Genomic DNA, 14783 nt, shown 5'->3' with positions numbered 1-14783 from the left:
GATCTCTCCCATGATCTGTTTGTACCAAGGACTATGACAAGAACAAGGGGGCATTCTTTTCGATTGGAGGAAAGAAAATTCCTACATCAGCATAGAAGAGGGTTCTTCACGGTAAGAGCAGTGAGGCTCTGGAACTCTCTTCCTGAGGAAGTGGTGATGGCCAACTCACTGAATGAATTTAAGAGAGGAATGGATGCATTTCTTGTTAGCAAAAGTATAGAAGGTTATAAATAGCATAATCTTACAGGTAGATAGAAGAGCGACCTAGATTATTAGAGGAATGGGGGGGGCTGCAATACCAAGACAGGTTATTAAACTTGGGGTTAGTTAGTTAGGAAAAACAAAGGCTTAGTGGGATCTAATCACAATGTATAAATATATGAGGGGACAGTACAGAGACCTTTCCAAAGATCTCTTTACACCTAGGCCTGCGACTGGAACAGGGGGCATCCGCTAAGTCTTGAGGAAAGAATGTTTAATCATAATCACAGATGAGGATTCTTTACTGTACGAGCAGTGAGACTATGGAGCTCTCTGCCGTATGATGTTGTAATGAGGGATTCACTAGTAAAATTTAAGCAGAGCCTGAACGCATTTCTTGAAAAATATAATATTACCAGTTATGTATATTAGATTTTATGACAGGGTGTTGATCCAGGGAACTAGTCTGATTGCCGTATGTGGAGTCAGGAAGGAATTCTTTTCCCCATTGGAGCTTATTTGACACATTGGGGTTTTTTTGCCTTCCTCTGGATCAACATGTTAGGCTACAGGTTGAACTAGATAGACTTAGAGTCTCCCTTCAACCTTAAAAACTATGAAACTATGAAACTATGAAACCTCTAAGAGGAAGGGCTTACTCTCATCGGGTCTTTGAAGAACGGGAGCAGTTGAAAAGTGTCTTTTTACTGCCTCAAAAGCCTGAGATGTCTCAGTAGACCAGGATTTGGGATTAGCACCTTTCTTAGTCAAGGCCACCAAAGGGGCCACCAAAGTAGAAAAATGGGGTATGAACTGCCTGTAATAATTTATGAATCCTAAGAAGCGTTGCACCGCCTTCAAGGAATGAGGTTCGGACCATTGCAGGACAGCAGAGAGCTTCGCAGGATCCATAGCCAGGCCCTCTTGTGAGATAATGTAACCCAAAAAAGGCAATGAGGACTGCTCGAATACACATTTCTCGAGTTTAGCAAACAATGAGTGCTCCCTTAAACGGGAAAGGACACGAACGACATCCTGACGATGAGTCTCCAGATCAGGAGCCAAAATCAGGATGTCGTCCAGATACACCACTACTGAGGATAACAGTAAATCCCTGAACACATCATTTACGAAGTCCTGAAATACTGCGGGTGCATTACATAACCCAAAAGGCATGACGAGGTATTCATAGTGACCGTCTCGGGTGTTAAAAGCGGTCTTCCATTCGTCACCCTTTCGAATTCGTACCAAGTTGTACGCACCCCGCAGATCCAACTTCGTAAAAACTTGAGCTCCTCTCAGTCTGTCAAAGAGCTCCGAAATTAAAGGTAATGGGTATTTGTTCTTTATTGTGATTGCGTTGAGACCCCTGTAATCTATGCAGGGACGCAAATCACCCTCTTTCTTCCGAACAAAGAAAAAACCAGCTCCCGCGGGAGAGACAGACTTACGAATGAACCCCTTCTCTAAACTCTCTCTTATATAGGTCGACATGGCCTCCGACTCAGGTATCGACAGGGGGTAAACCCTGCCTTTAGGTGGAACCGAACCTGGGATAAGGTCTATGGCACAGTCATACGGCCTATGGGGTGGAAGAACCTCAGCACCCTGTTTGGAGAACACGTCAGCGAAATCCAGATAGGGTGTAGGTATGGGAGAGAGATCAGTAGATGCAACCGCAACGACCTTAGGTGGTAAGGGAAGACATCGGAACTGACATTTCGAACCCCAACTAATAATGCTGTCAGACTCCCAGTCAATGTGAGGAGCATGAGTCCGAAGCCATGGGAGACCCAGAAGGACGTCGTCTATACCCTCAGTCAAAACAAGAAAAGAAATCTCCTCTATGTGACCCTGAGACAGGGAAAGGCGCAAGGGAACTGTCCTCAATGTAATGGAGTCAGACAACATAGTTCCATTAACAACACAGACAGGAATAGGCGCCTCTAACATGATAGAGGGAATATTGTGTCCCTTTACAAATCCTGAGGACACAAAAGTCCCGTCAGCTCCGGAATCCACAAAAGCCATAATAGGCCATGTATTCTCAGATAATGAGAGCTGACCTGGGATACAACACTTAGAGGGTGCAGAAGACGTCTCTAGTAACCCCCCTCTAATGGTTACTAGGCCTGGGAGTTTCCCTGACGACTAGGACACTTGTTGGCATAGTGCCCAGCCTGACGACATACGTAACATATACGAGGACCAGACTTGCGTAGTCTGGAAGACGCATGACCTAACTCCATAGGAGTGGGAGATGTTTCAGATGCTGAGGAAGATGGTAGTGGACCCTCAACAACTGGAATAGCCTGATGCTTAGGGCGTGAGGAAGAGACCTCGAGTCTACGTTCCTTATGGCGTACATCGATCCTCGTTGCTACTGTGATCAAGTCCTCCAGAGAAGCAGGGACCTCACGAGTAGCAAGAGCATCCTTGACATAGCCTGCCAACCCTCTCCAGAAGATAGGAATCAACACCTTCTCTGGCCAATCTAGTTCTGCCACCAGAGTTCTAAAAGCAATGGCATAAGAACTAGTGGATAACGAACCCTGAGATAGATCTAACAGTCTCAGGGCCGCATCATGGGTAACCTGCGGACCCATGAATACCGCCTTAAGAGCATCAAGAAAGTCTTGATGTCTCAGAGTAACCACATCAGAGCGCTCCCATAGGGGAGTCGCCCATTCTAAGGCTTTGTCCTGAAGTAAGGAGATGATAAAGCCTACTCTGGACCTCTCTGTAGAGAAGCGAGAAGAGTTGACCTCTAGGTGTATCTGACACTGACTAATGAAACCACGACATGATCTGGCATCGCCAGAATATCTGTTTGGCAGAGCAAGTCGAGGATCATGTGCAGATGTCACCATGGTCTGAGGTTTATCCTCTATACTCTTGAGCCGTGACTCAAGTACTTGTATGTAACGGTGTAACTGCTGATATTCTGCCATAACTGCAAGACCCTTGGCTCAGTCCTAATGTTACGGGGGGCTGTCTGATAATAACCTAAATGAGTATCAGACAGTCAGGGTCCACCGTGCAAAGACTCTGCTGCAGACTATGGCAGAGTGCAATACCTCTGTTAACTCACAGAAGGATATAATAAGTAAGTAAAGCAATTCCTCCCTTACTTGGAGGGTGTGTGGAATGATCTCTGTTAATAATCACAGAGACAAAGGCAATGTGTGCGAAATGGCACCTACCTAGGTCCGCTCTTCTAGTGGTGCAAAAGAGACGAACAGCAGCATAAGCCGCACAAAGCTCCTACCTGCGTTCGCTCCACTAGTGTGCGAGGACACGAACCACTAGATATGGCACCTGCCTAGGTCCGCTCTTCTAGTGGTGCAAAAGAGACGAACAGCAGCGTAAGCCGCACAAAGCTCCTACCTCTGTTCGCTCCCCTAGTGTGCGAGGATACGAACAACTGCCAGACGCAGTATAAGGAACGTTACCCTAGCGGCAACGTCCACCTACGAGTCGAACCACAAGGCCCAGCCAGACCATGTGCCTCAGGCACCTGCCTATGTCCGCTCCCCTAAGAGATAAGGATACGGACAGCAGCCGAAGCTGTAAGGTATAAGAACGCTACCCTGCCGGTAGCGCTCACCTAGCATAGACAGAGGAATGCCTAGAGGAACGCGCACAGAGCGTCTACTCTTATGCATGAACCAAGAGGACTGAGCGCCATGCGGCGTGTGTCAGGGTCTTATATAGACTCTGTGCCTCATCCAAGATGGAGGACACCAGAGCCAATCCGCTGCCAGAACGACAGGAGTGACGTCATGCTGGCCTATCACCAAGCAAGACATCATAAGCACATGACCAGCGACCAATCGGCATAGAAGGTGTCAGAGACATGTGACCTCGTGTCAGCGATGATGTCACCCGCACATGTGCAATGGCTCCAAGATAGGACTTAGTCTCCAGCGCTCGCACATGTGCAGTAGCAAGAAATCTGGACATAGTCTCCAGTGCTCGCAGCAACCGTAACACAATCCCAGACACACACACAGCTAAGTGGACTTTTAGCCAGAGAAGCAACAGCATGTGTGATAGGATGTCCATGTCACATGTCCCTGCATTATAAAAATGGACATTTTCCTCCAGCACGCCATTATCTGCCTTCTGCGTCCTTGGTGTCAGACATCACTGGCACAGCTCCGTCCTGAGTCCTATCGCCGATACAGCTGTATGCGCTCCATACACAGCGCTGGACAGCTTAGGGAGAGCACTTTCTATCAGTCCTTTTAAGGGCTCGTACCGGCAGGGTCAGAGCCATAGGTGACAGGTCCTGAAAACAGAGACAGCGTCTGTGTAGCTAAGGTCAGGGATTTCCTCGCTGCATTTCCCCATTAGGAGGGAATAGAAAGGCAAGCTTCCATTCCTCTACCCAGAGCCCCACAATCCTGCCACTGTACCCTCCTGTCCTCTGCACACTCCAACTCATTGTTACTAAGCCATTATACTAGCAAACACTGAGTGTACCTAGTGTCATCCTAAACGTGGCTATTGGACTTTTGTATAGTCCCAGTAGTGCACAGATATTTGCAGCACGTCTGCCTGCATTGCACACTCAAACTCATTGTTACTAAGCCATTATACTAGCAAACACTGAGTGTACCTAGTGGCATCCTAAACGTGGCTGTTGGACTTCTGTATAGTCCCAGTAGTGCACAGATATTTGCAGCACGTCTGCCTGCATTGCACACTCAAACTCATTGTTACTAAGCCATTATACTAGCAAACACTGAGTGTACCTAGTGTCATCCTAAACGTGGCTATTGGACTTTTGTATAGTCCCAGTAGTGCACAGATATTTGCAGCACGTCTGCCTGCATTGCACACTCAAACTCATTGTTACTAAGCCATTATACTAGCAAACACTGAGTGTACCTAGTGGCATCCTAAACGTGGCTGTTGGACTTCTGTATAGTCCCAGTAGTGCACAGATATTTGCAGCACGTCTGCCTGCATTGCACACTCAAACTCATTATAACTAAGCCATTATACTAGCAAACACTGATTGTACCTAGTGGCATCCTAAACGTGGCTGTTGGACTTCTGTATAGTCCCAGTAGTGCACAGATATTTGCAGCACCTCTGCCTGCATTGCACACTCAAACTCATTGTTACTAAGCCATTATACTAGCAAACACTGATTGTACCTAGTGGCATCCTAAACGTGGCTGTTGCACTTCTGTATAGTCCCAGTAGTGCACAGATATTTGCAGCACGTCTGCCTGCATTGCACACTCAAACTCATTGTTACTAAGCCATTATACTAGCAAACACTGAGTGTACCTAGTGGCATCCTAAACGTGGCTGTTGGACTTCTGTATAGTCCCAGTAGTGCACAGATATTTGCAGCACGTCTGCCTGCATTGCACACTCAAACTCATTATAACTAAGCCATTATACTAGCAAACACTGATTGAACCTAGTGGCATCCTAAACGTGGCTATTGGACTTCTGTATAGTCCCACTAGTACAAAGATATTTGCAGCACGTCTGCCTGCATTGCACACTCCAACTCATTATAACTAAGCCATTATACTAGCAAACACTGAGTGAACCTAGTGGCATCCTAAACGTGGCTGTTGGACTTCTGTATAGTCCCACTAGTGCAAAGATATTTGCAGCACGTCTGCCTGCATTGCACACTCAAACTCATAGTTACTAATCCATTATACTAGCAATTTATGCTGCCAGTTTAAGGGCCGTAGTTGCATTGTCAGGGATATTTATTCTTTATTATTCTGCTGTTAATAAAGCTAGACCACCGCTGCAATCTACACCACCTCTCAATTTTTACTACCACATTTTCAGTGCACAATCTTGTTGCAATCAACATGAGTGGCAAAATGACAGATGCTGGTGGAAAGGGGAAGAGGCGTGGTGGAAAAGGAAAAAAAGGGTTTGTCCGTGGGGAAGGTGGCAAAGCTCCATTAACATCTGCTGAAGATAGACCATCTACCAGCAAAAGTAAGATGTCTACTATTTACCGTGGACAATCCGATGTGCTCCCTTTTTTACGGACACGAACAACAGGAACAAAGGTAGATGATGGCCAAAAAAGGAAAATGCTTGAATGGATCTCAAGTGGTCCAACAAGTGCCCTCTCAGCCACTTCAAGTACCGCATCCAAAAAACACCAGTCCTCTGAGTTGTCATCCCAATCAAACTTGCTTTCTCCCAGCTCTGAAGTCTCCATCAGCCCTGCACAGTATGGTGGAACTGAGATGGCTGAGTCTGCAGAGCTGTTCAGTCACACTATAGCCTGGGAATCAGAGGTCTGCTCCCAAGCTACAGTGAGTACAGAACAGGAAATGGTCTGCAGTGATGCCCAGAACCTTTGTGACTCTGATTCAGGCCGTGAGGACCAAGTTTCTGAGCATAATGTTGACCCTTTGTCACAAACTGTAACACCTGTGGTTATAGACAATGAGGAACATACTGATGAAGATGAGATGCAGATACCCGATTGGGATGACAACTTAAATATTCGGTCAGGGCAAGAAGAGGCTCGGTCTGAGGGGGAGGGGAGTGCAAACACAACAATTGATGATGAAGTTCTAGATCCCACCTACTGTCAACCCACAGTCAGGCACTCAAGGAGGTCAACAGAGGTGGTGGAAGAGGATGCAACTGATGACGAAGTTACCTTGCGCCTTCCTGGACAGAGTCGGAGTACTGGTAGCACGTCTACAACTGCATCCTCAGCCACCACTCTGCCTCTGAGCACTAGTCGGGGTGTATCAACAGGTCGCATGCCCTCTAAGCCTTGCCAGCCTGGTCCTTTTTTTAACATAGCAAAAGATCGCCCAAATTATGTGATCTGTAAAATTTGTCATGGTTCTATTAGTAGAGGTCAAAACCTCAGCAGTTTGACAACTTCTTCCATGAATCGTCACATGAATAAATATCATATGTCCCGGTGGGAAGCTCACCGTGTTGCAATGCGGCCTAGCGGAGCGAACCATCCACCGCCTGCCCCTTCCAGTGCATCCGCGCGCTCTTCATCTTCTAGGACTGTGGGGACAGCTGTCACACCTGGTTTTCCACGCACAACTTCCACCACTGTAACCGCAACAGGCAGTTTGCTTGGTAGGTCATCAGTTGGTTTGGAAGGGGAAACAAGTGAGTGTGTACAGCTCTCTCAGACATCGATAGCACCAACGTTGGATGAAGGCAACATCATGTCTCCGCCTGCACTTTCCTCACAAACCTGCATTTTTCCAGGGACACCCTACTCAACACCGTCTACACACAGCAGCCAGATCTCTGTCCCTCAGATGTGGTCAAATAAAAGGCCACTTCCTGCGACCCATGACAAAGCTAAGAGGTTGACTCTATCCCTCTGTAAGCTCTTGGCTACCGAAATGCTGCCTTTCCGCCTAGTGGACACACAGGATTTTAGAGACCTTATGTCTGTCGCTGTGCCCCAGTACCAGATGCCTAGTCGCCACTACTTCTCTAAGAAAGGTGTGCCCGCGCTACACCAGCATGTCGCACACAACATCACCGCTTCCTTGAGAAACTCTCTGTGTGAACGGGTGCATTTCACCACCGATACTTGGACCAGTAAGCATGGACAGGGACATTACATGTCACTGACTGGGCACTGGGTAACTATGGTGATAGATGGTGAAGGGTCTGCTGCACAAGTCTTGCCGTCCCCACGACTTGTGTGTCAATCCTCTGTCTGTGCAAGTTCCGCCACTGCTTCTGCCTCCTCCACCTCATCTGGGTCCTCCACCTCCGCCCCAAGCCTGCCTGGTCAGGCCACCAGCGTTCTCACTGCGCAGAAGGAATCACGCACCCCTCATTACTATGCTGGCAGCAGAGCGCAACGGCATCAGGCGGTCTTTAGCTTGACATGTCTTGGGAATAAGAGTCACACAGCTGAGGGTCAGCTCTGCGGTCCGAGTTTAATAAATGGTTGTCTCCACTCAACCTGCAGCCTGGTAAGGCCGTGTGCGACAATGCTGCAAACCTGGGTGCGGCCCTTCGCCTGGGCAAGGTGACACACGTACCTTGTATGGCTCACGTGTTGAACCTTGTCGTCCAGCAATTTTTAACACACTATCCCGGCCTAGATGGCCTTCTGAACAGGGCACGAAAACTGTCTGCTCACTTCCGCCGTTCAAGCACCGCAGCTGAGCAACTTGCATTGCTCCAGAAGTCTTTCGGCCTGCCGGTTCATCGCCTGAAATGCGATGTGGCGACACGCTGGAATTCAACTCTCCACATGTTACAGCGACTGTGGCAGCACCGCCGAGCCCTGGTGCAATACGTCATGACGTATAGCCTGGGCCAACGAGATGCAGAGGTGGGGCAGATCACCCTGATGGAGTGGTCTCAGATCAAGGACCTATGCACCCTTCTGCACAGTTTTGACATGGCGACGAATATGTTTAGCGCTGACAATGCCATTATCAGCATGACATTTCCAGTCATTTACATGCTGGAGCACACGCTAAACACTATTCGGAGTCAGGGGGTGGGACAACAGGAAGGGGAGGAACTACAGGAGGATTCATATGCACAAGGGACAACAACATCACCAAGGTCCAGACGTTCATCATCACCAACGCGGCAGGCATGGGACCATGGGAGACAGGGATCAACAAGGGCGCATGGTAGCAGGCTAAATGTTGAGGAAGGTGCAGGAGAACATGAAGAAATGGAGGACGAACTGTCCATGGACATGGAAGACTCAGCGGATGAGGGAGACCTTGGTAAAATTTCTGTTGAAAGAGGTTGGGGGGAGATGTCAGAGGAAGAAAGAAAGGTTAGCACCTCTATGCCACAAACACAGCGTGGACTTGGTCCGCATGGCTGCGCAAGACACATGAGTGCCTTCTTGTTGCACTACCTCCAACATGACCCTCGTATTGTCAAAATTAGAAGTGATGATGACTACTGGATTGCCACACTATTAGATCCCCGGTACAAGTCCAAATTTTGTGACATAATTCCAGCCATAGAAAGGGACGCACGTATGCATGAGTATCAGCAAAAGCTGTTACTAGATCTTAGCTCGGCTTTTCCACCAAACAACCGTGCAGGTGCAAGGAGTGATTCTCCCAGTTGTAACTTGACAAACATGGGACGGTCTCGTCATCTTCAACAGTCTTACCCGTACCAGTAGGACCATATCTGGTGCTGGTAACAGCAATTTTATGGAATCTTTTCATAATTTTTTTAGACCCTCCTTTGCAAGGCCACCAGAGACAACAAGTCTGACACATAGTCAACGGCTGGAGAGGATGATACAGGAGTATCTCCAAATGAACATCGATGCCATGACTGTGCAACTGGAGCCTTGCTCCTTTTGGGCTTCAAATCTAGAAAAATGGCCAGAGCTCTCCAGTTACGCCTTGGAGATTTTGTCGTGTCCAGCTGCCAGCATTGTCTCTGAACGTGTCTTCAGTGCTGCTGGGTGTGTGCTGACAGATAAGCGCACGCGTCTGTCCAGTGACAATGTGAACAGACTGACGTTCATCAAAATGAACAAGTCATGGATCCAGAAGGAATTTACTACCCCTGTGTCATCCTGGGGAGAGTAAATGCTTGTGGATTTGGAATGTGCTTGATGCAAATCAAAACATCCTGTTTGCAACTAGGGCACAAGTGCTGCCACTGATAAGGTGTCTGTGTGGGGCCCAATTTTTGGAAAAAAGGGAGGCTCCGCTTGGAGTAACCCTTGCTTACATTGTTTTTAAAAGAAGCCAAGATAAACAGAGCTGGGATCAGGAAAGACTTTGCTACCTACCCCGGTGTCATCCTGGGGACGGTTAAGAATAGCGTATTTTTGAATGTGCTTGATGCAAATGTAGCTGTGAATTGTATAACTAGGGCAAAAGTGCTGCCACTGAATGGGTGGGTGTGTGTGGGGCCCAATTTTTGGAAAAAAGGGAGACTCCGCTTGGAGTAACCCTTGATTGCTGTGTTTTTTATAAATGATCCAAGATGAACAGAGCTGGGATCAGGAAAGACTTTGCTACCTACCCCGGTGTCATCCTGGGGACAGTTAAGAATAGCGTATTTTTGAATGTGCTTGATGCAAATCTAGCTGTGAAGTGTATAACTAGGGCACAAGTGCTGCCACTGAATGGGTGGGTGTGTGTGGGGCACAATTTTTGGAAAAAAAAGGGAGACTCCGCTTGGAGTAACCCTTGCTTGCTGTGTTTTTTAAAAGGAGCCAAGATGAACAAGTCATGGTTCAACAAAGACTTTGCTACCTACCCCGGTGTCATCCTGGGGACGGTTAAGGATGGCGTATTTTTGCATGTGCTTGATGCAAATCTAGCTGTGAAGTGTACAACTATGGCACAAGTGCTGCCACTGAATGGGTGGGTGTGTGTGGGCCCCAATTTTTGGAAAAAAGGGATACTCCGCTTGGAGTCACCTTGCAGTGTTTTACATGATTTTAGAAGGGCATGCCATGCCTATATCTGTGTGTCCTCCACTTTTTCCTTGTCCTGCTCTTTTGTTTTCGCATGAGTATATGTCCTTGTCACTTTCCCATGTGTTTGTGTTGTGTTGTGAGTTGTTTGTCACCTTTTGGACACCTTTGAGGGTGTTTTCTAGGTGTTTTTATGTGTTTGTGAATGCCTGCCATTGTTTCCTATGCAGTTCGAGTTCGGTTCGTCGAACGTTCGACGAACCGAATTCGAACGGGAGCTCCGTTCGGCGAACCGACCTCGAGCCGAACCGGGACCGGTTCGCTCATCTCTAGTAATGTTCCCCATATTGTTGTAACGTGCCCATCCTTGTCCCCTTGTAGTATTGTGCCCCATCCTAGTCCCCATCCCACAGTAATGTGCTCATCCTTGTCCCCTTGTAGTATTGTGCCCCATCCCACAGTAATGTGCTCATCCTTGTCCCCTTGTAGTATTGTACCCCATCCTAGTCTCCATCCCACAGTAATGTGCTCATCCTTGTCCCCATCCTAAAGTAATGTTTCCCATCCTTGTCCCCATTTTGTAGTAATGTGTTCATCCTTGTCCCCATGTTATTGTAATGTGTTCATCCTTGTCCCCATCCTATAGTAATGTCCCCAATCTATAGTAATGTGTCCATCCTTGTCCCCCATCTTATAGTAATGTTCCCCATCCTTGTCCACTTGTAGCAATGTCCCCATCCTATAGTACTGTCCCCATTCTATAGTAATGTGCCCATCATTTAGTAATGTGCCAACCTTGACCCCATCCTATAGTAATGTCCCCAGCATTATCCCTATTTTATAGTAATGTTTCCCATCCTTGTCCCCTTGTAGTAATGTCCCTATCTTACAGTAATGTGCCACCTTGTCCCATCCTGTAGTAATGTCCCCATCCTATAGTACTGTGTCCATTCTAGTCCCCATCCTATAGTACTGTGCCCACCTTGTCCCCATCCTATAGTAATGTCCCCAGCCTTGTCCCCATTCTATAGTCATGTGCCCATCCTAGTCCCTATCCTATAGTACTGTGCCCATCCTAGTCCCTATCCTATAGTAATGCCCCCATACTATAGTAATAATGTCCCCATCCAATATTATTGTGCCCATCCTTGTAATGTCCCAATCCTATAGTAATGTCCCCAGCCTTATCCCCATCCCATAGTAATGTGCGCACTTTGTCCCCATCCTGTAGTAATGGGTCAGCAGCTCCCCTCACCTTCCACAGACGCCAGAGTGAAGCTGAGGGGAGTGGTCTGCGGCCCCAGATCCACAGTGATTGGATAGATCGGTCACAAAGCCGGTCTCTCTAATCAGAGCTGGGGGCAGGTGAAACCAGGTGAGGTCATCCAGCTCCAGCCAATGATCAGGGCTGCAGCTGCACTGATCTTGGCTGGATTTCAATGTTTCAGCGATTTTCAATGGCTGAAACATTAGTGGCTGTGATTGGCTGAGCGGCGTTTGTCAGCCAATCACAGCTTCCGTAGGTGCGGGGAGGAGACACCACCCATCCTGTGGTCCCCTCCTCCCCGAATCTAAGGTATTTGCAGTGATCGTAGCCACCGGGGCTGCGATTTCGCCATGACGTGCTGGTTACGTCATGGGTCCTTAAGTACCAGGGAGCCATAACGTACCCAGTACGTCATAGGTCGCTAAGGGGTTAACGTCCAACACACACACACACACACACACCATTCTTCTCACCTGTCCCGCGCTCCCTCCGCTGCCTCATCTCTGCTTCGTGCGGCCCCCAGGCCCGTGCGCCTGTTCACTATCGCGGCAGGTGCAGTGTCACTGTCAGTGATTTATGTGAGATGATTGTATTGCCAGCGCGAGAGTGCAGCACCAGCAACACATTCATCTGACATAAGGTGCAGACAGTGGCTGCGGCCCCTGCACCTGCCGCGATAGTGAACATGGGCACGGGCCTGGGGGCCGCATGAACTACCCTGAGGGGACGCCCGCGGGCCGCGTGTTTGAGACCCCTGATATACACTGCGAGAGTTTCTGGCTATAGCCAGTTCATAGCCTTATGGTCCGTTGGGTAAAATTGCACAAAAACCAGGTGCTTAAAACATGTAGAACAGTTCTTACAACAATACTTGTGGGCGGATTCTTGAACTTTTCAACGTTGCTTTAACTTCGAACATTTGCTGGAAACGTTTTCTGTTGCAGGACTCAGATGGACTTTCTCCTCTTAACACCAGGGCTCTTGCTAGCAGGGCTCTGATACCTGGAGGTTCTTACATCTTCATCATGTATCTCTTCAACTTGAACATCTTCAACATCTGTAGCATTATCTTCATTTTCAGCATCATCAGCAGGTACTCATTATAATAGGGTGACCATTTGTTCTACATTTCCTTTTATCCCCATGTTTTGGGGTTTTTTTTTGTTTTTTTTTTTACTGATGCCTTGTGTTCTGGTTGCAGACTCTCTGGGGATTATGGCATTTGAAGCCTGCGATGCCAAGAAGCGGGACCTAGATGAGGGTTGCGCCAATGACCGCCCGAGGAAAAGGGTCTCTGCTGCAGCCAAGCAGAACATGAAGGAGGTACAGACCGTCTCAATATAGGGGAATCCGTCAGCATAATATAGGACCAGATGTCACTTATTAGGCTGGGTGCTGTAGCTACAATACAATCATGTGCACATGTTCCATTTCTCCCTCACCCCCCCCCCAGTCATGATTCCAGCAGAAGGACTACCACTAATGCAATATATCACCCATCCTGCACAATCCCTTTAAGGGCCTGTTTGTACTGTGCTCCCTATTACTCGGGGAACAGGAGAAGGTATTGGCAGCCCAGTTTGTGAAATCGCCCCCTTTTTTAATTGAGAAGTTGCACAATTCTCGTAACGATGTTCTTCTTTCTTATACAGGGTAACATTTCACAGGAAGAGTTGGTATCTGTAGTAAACAGGTGAGTGTGCACCCTAGGGAGCCAGCATCGGGGTGTGCATCTGTGTCCTCAGCGGTGCACCCTCCTGGGATGGCCCGGATCAGAGTTGCCTCCTATCCTGCTTCTCAAACATGCGTTCAGACATTAATTTTTATTTATTTATTGTTTTTCCTGCAGAAATCCAGGTCGGCAACCTTCACCCAGCAATCAGCAGCTTTACAAAGAGGTGGTTTGTAAGAGGAAAGCCGAGCTCCAATCCCTGAGCCCCCCTTACAGGAGAAAGCAGCATCACAAAGGCTGGGGCTGTGACATGGCCAATAAGGAAAATGAGATAGCGGCAGGGAACCTGCACGAGAAGCTGCAGAACGACCGCCACATAGTGCTGAACTCCACTGACTCCGGCTCCTCGCAAGCTGAAGGGGCCTCCTCAAAATACAGCAGTTTCTTTGCTGAGGTATGAAGCCATGTACAGCAGATGAATCTGTCAGCAGGTTTTTGCTATGTAATCTGAAAGCGGCATAATGTAGGGGACAAAGACCCTGATTCTAGTGATGTCACGTGCTGGGTTTCTTGTAGTTGGGAAAGAATCCCTGTGTTGTCTGTTGCAGATCTAGCAGAGCTCGGATTGCTGATCTGTGTAGAACCCTGCCCCCACCACTGGTTGGCAGCTTTCTGGGTATAACCCTGCCCCAATCCCAAATAATTAGTATGCAAAAAAGCATTAAAATATACACCTTTATTGATATAGACCTAAAAAGAGCAACGTTAATTACTCTGATACAATCAAGTCAAACTCATAAAGCCATCACTACCTACAGTGAATACACCATGGCCACTTAAGTCAGCCTATTATTTGGGATGTCGGGATGTCATCAGGGTCAGCATAGGGGCCAGCTTGAGACCTTAGATGTGGTCAGTCCTTGTGAGGACGGAAGTCCGGGGCAGCAGTTTTTTCTTATTTTTTGAACCCAAAGAGTGGTAGGGTCAGTATATGGTGGACGACTCTACTGACTGGGATCAAGAGACTGCATGACCTCACACGAAAAGGGACTGGGTGAGACCATTCCTTTTTTAATACCTGGAAAATCTATTGTGTATTAATGTATTTGTATGACTGACCACTGTCGGGAAGATGAGTGCACATTGATTTGTTTTTTTAGGTATTATTTCTTTTGTTGTGTTTTTTTGTCAATTGGACCACTGTCCTTTGCTCACAGCAATATCACTTTTTGTTT

General features: G+C 47.7%; 1 long non-coding RNA gene across 1 annotated transcript; it reads left to right on the top strand.

The window, feature by feature from the left end:
- The first annotated feature begins 13079 nt into the window (after nt 1-13079).
- On the top strand, nt 13080-13767 carry LOC142258220 (uncharacterized). The gene is made up of 3 exons (XR_012727724.1): nt 13080-13199; nt 13529-13569; nt 13726-13767. It is a non-coding gene; the product is annotated as an uncharacterized LOC142258220 (long non-coding RNA).
- The last annotated feature ends 1016 nt before the right edge of the window (nt 13768-14783 follow it).

The sequence above is a fragment of the Anomaloglossus baeobatrachus genome, chromosome 12 (assembly GCF_048569485.1).
Source record: "Anomaloglossus baeobatrachus isolate aAnoBae1 chromosome 12, aAnoBae1.hap1, whole genome shotgun sequence".
NCBI classification, from domain to species: domain Eukaryota; kingdom Metazoa; phylum Chordata; class Amphibia; order Anura; family Aromobatidae; genus Anomaloglossus; species Anomaloglossus baeobatrachus.
This window is presented reverse-complemented; position numbering and strand designations above follow the sequence as displayed.